Raw genomic sequence first — 4,341 nt, 5'->3', positions numbered from 1 at the left:
TTAAAAAGTCTTTCATGTGGAGAATTTGGAATCTTTGTGCACTGCTGGTGGGAACGTGATACGCTGTGGCCGCTACGGGATCGCAGAATAAATAGGTGGAGAGATGGGTGGTGGACTGAGTTTCACACCTTCCTGTTAGAAAAATCAGCTGGAGCATTTCCTGTTCAAAACCCTCCTGTGGGTGTGATGTAGAATTCCATGCTTGTGGTCAGTATGGGATGACAAGATATCACCTCTCAACTGAAATCAGGGCCGCAAATTGGAAAATAGGCTCGTTGGAGACAAATCAGGTTTATGAATATGTGCAAAGCAAGCTTTGTTCTATGCTATGACAGCTTATTTGACAAATCTGGGTGATTCTAGAGGAACTCTGATTGTGCTGTTAGGACTGGACCTGACAACCTTCTAGAATGTTTGATAGACTTGGGGTAGGCAGGTGATATCGGGCACACCGAGAGAACAGCAAACGTAAGGTCACCTCCCAACCCTGAGAACTGTACACTGGTGGTGCCAGCAAGGAAACAGACCCGTGTGACAGCATCGATCTCAGTGGGAAACAGATCCAGCGGCCGTGCCCCACATGACCGTCATATTTCAGGACAAAGCCAGCGACAGTAGTTCATTCTGAGGACCGGGTTTTCTATTGGATAACAGAGTGCCTTCTCCACAAAGAACCTCTCTGTGGGTCTGTGACCGCCAGGGGGGCAGGCCCATCATCACACCACACCTGCACTTCCCTGTGGTTCTCCAACTTGGTTGCTTCAATTCTTTGCGAATTAGTATCAAACTAGTAATAATTTTGGAACAATGTTCATATTTCAGTTGTATCATATTTCTTTTTTTTTAATTGTCCAAAGGAAAAGATAAGATTTATTGGGCATGAGGACATTAATAGAAAAATGCTCCTCTACCCTACCCCCTGACAATTTGTTAAAATTTTACATTAATTTCAAACTAAGGACATACACCATATTTTCTGCATCCTGAAAAAAACAACATAGTAATAAAATCTGATTTCAGTGGACAGTGGCTATTGTACTTTCCACTGCGTGATTCCATTCTATTCATTTTTTTTAGCCTCTGCTCTCTAAGTTGTCACATTGATTTGAAACTCAATGAAAATCTCATTAAAAATATGATTGGAGGGCTTCCCTGGTGCCACAGTGGTTGAGAGTCTGCCTACCGATGCAGGGGACATGGGTTTGTGCCCCGGTCCGGGAGGATCCCACATGCCGTGGAGCGGCTGGGCCCCTGAGCCATGGCCACTGAGCCTGCGCGTCCAGAGCCTGTGCTCCACGACAGGAGAGGCCGCAACAGTGAGAGGCCCGCGTACTGCAAAAAAAAAAAAAAAAAAAAAAAAAAAAAAAAAAAAAAAAAATATATATATATATATATATATATATATATATATATATATATGATTGGAGGCAACCCAGAGAGGGAGAAGGAGAGAATGCCTGGTGGTCTAGGAGACACTGGATGTGATGCTGACGTGGACTCACTTTTCTGAACACAACTGTCCCTGATCTGTAATTTATGCACCATAGTTCGTACTGTAACTGTTTAATTTGTTGTTTAATTTCTCCCTGTCTATGTGGGGTGTGTAGCAGTGGCAGGGGGAGAATTGCAAAGGGATCCTGACTCTTGTTAGCTTTTGTTGTGTAGGTGAACCATCCTGAAATGATGTTTGATGTATAATAGGACTGAGCAAGTGGGTGACCGAGCGTTGATAGAGCTATAGGGTCCCATTGTGGAGGACAGGTCGCACACCTACGAAATGGGGACAGGGAGAGAGACTGTGGACTGGACTTGGAGGGCCTAGCTCTGTCCACAAGGAGATCAAGAAGAACCTGCCCCCACCGCCCCGCCGCCCCAGCGGTATTGACACACTTAGGGCCCAATCTCGGTCTCTAAGGGAACTGGGGCTCCTGGAGAAATGGTGGATTCCAGGTTGGAGCAAAGTAGGAGGAGCCCAGAACAGCTTATTCGGCTCCAGCAAAGGACGGGGAGTGTCACAAGGACATGGGACCCGCTCGAAGGGTGCCCGCCCGCCAGGCCTGAGTCACTGATGGGAGCGCCACAGCAACCAGGGGCAGCGATGAATTACAAACCTGGGGGAAGATGGGACTCAGAGGAGTCCAGACCAACAGTCAATACATTGATTAATCACTTCATCCATGGGGGAAGATGCCCAGGACCAGCAGTAAGTGCTGAGAGACGCCTGATGTGTCATCACAAGGAAACAACAGGTGAAGCCCAAATGAGGGGTGTCCTAATAAAAGAGGAGAGGGGGTGGAGGTGTGGGGAGACTGGAAATGTTCCAGATGAAACCAGACTAAAGAGACAAGACAAGAAAATGTGATGTCTGACCCCAGATGCTGTTGGAGGGGGAAATGCTGAAATAGATGTGCTGGGTGAGATGATGAAATGGACCACAAGCCACAGATGTGTTGTATCCACTTACCTGTACTGAGGTGGATCCTGGGCTGTGGCTTAGGATGGGAGCACCCCTGGTCCTGGGAAGTGCACAGGTGGTGTGTAGGGCCGTGATATGCGTGTGACCAACTCTCCATAGGCTCAGAAAGTAGAAGGAGGAGAACCAGGCCAGCAGTAGGTGACCTCGGGTGAAGCCACACACGTGCTCTTCACGCTGTTTGACTTGCCCAACTTTCCTTTAAGTTTGAAATTAATGATTCCCCCATTTCTCTTCCTAAGTCCTTCTGCTTCGCCTACCGAATTGGCTTCGGGTACGTGGGTGTGACACACTGCGGAGGGCTGCCGTGGTGAGTGCAGAGGCCTTTGCTCGTGTACGAGAAAGGCCTGTGCTCCCAGCTTGTTCAGAGGACCTGGATTCAGGATCCCTCAACCCCTGACAAAATTCACATTGGTGGAATCTTATTCAAGGAAAAAAAAACCCTGATAGTTTCATGGACACTAAGACATCAATAACTGAAGAAAACTCATTGTATCCTCCATTCTTTGGGGACCCCTTGAAGCAAAAATGCTTTATCCTGAAGGATGTCACCTCCAGTGGGGGATTTCTAAGTCCTAGGGACTCATGGGGGCCTGGGACCCTTCCTGGGCTGTTTGAATCCTACTGTGGGGGTGACAAGTGCCCTTCGGTTGTGCTTGCCCTTGTTTTATGGGCTGCTTGCTCCCGCCGGGAACCTTCCAGCACCTTCTCTTCAAAAGTTGTGTTTCTACTGCCAACAACGTTCCTTAACTCAATTCTGCTATTAGGAGACACAGCATCTCCAGCTTCAGGGCCTTTGTACAGAATAACCTTGCTTTCAGTGTGACTGGAAACATTATACAGACTCATTGGGCGAAACTTGGGAAATGCAAAGATGTGTAGGGAAAAATAATGACTCATTATCCTGTGAACCTGATCTCAGGTGGCCTCAGCCTGCAGCGGTTTGAAGCAGGGTTTCGGTTCCTGGCCAGAGATTGAAGTCAGTTCAAGACAGTGAGAGCACTGAATCCAAGCCACTAAACCACCGGGGACAGAGACAAGGGATGAGGCCCTGGCCCTGTAGAAATGAATTCCCACAAAGACAGAAAGTAGTGAAATAAATAAAGTATTTATTAGGAAGAAAAATAGTATGTGAGGATAGACACACAGGAGGGCTCAGAGAGTCACGCCCTCGTGGTAGTTTGAATCACTTACACGGGGCATTGCTTCCAGGTTTCCTCTGGTCAATCATCTTGCTTTGCCTGGTTCTGAGTCCATATTTGGTCTATCTCAGGATCTTCCCCAGTGGGCATGCATCTCTTCGCCAAGATGGATTCCAGCGAAGAGGCCGGTGGGTAGATTGACATCACTCCCCTTTTGACCTCCAAGGATCCTCTCTGTGCTTGAGCAGTCGGGAAGGTCTCCTGACCTCGAGAATGAGGAATAGGTGGTCTCTTTATCTCTTATCTGGGCAGGCTCAGCCTCTCCTATTATCCTCCTGCTATTACCTTTGTCTTGGAGTATTTGTCCACAGGGGGACAAACTCCAGGGGCTCAGCCTGGGGCCCATCTGTCTCCTGCCTCAATCCGGGAATAATTGTAACAAGGACAGCTAAATCGGACTCCATATTCATCTGTTTCTTTGACTTTAACCTTTGCTTTTGTTATTATAAACATACAGAATGGCCTGCCTCTGGGAACCCTGCCCCTCTGCCTGAAAGTTAAACTAAAGTGTCTCTGTTCAGCTCACAGGGAGACAATCTGACCCTGCCCACCTGTGGATGGCTGCAGAAAAGAAGAAATGAACACATCCCCTCCCTGAGGCTGGCCATTCCAGGGGATATTTGCAAAACATATGGCCTTTTTACTTTACTTCCTCATCTCCTCCCC

Source organism: Phocoena phocoena, chromosome 9 (assembly GCF_963924675.1).
Source record: "Phocoena phocoena chromosome 9, mPhoPho1.1, whole genome shotgun sequence".
NCBI lineage: Eukaryota > Metazoa > Chordata > Mammalia > Artiodactyla > Phocoenidae > Phocoena > Phocoena phocoena.
Note: the sequence above shows the minus strand (reverse complement) of the source record.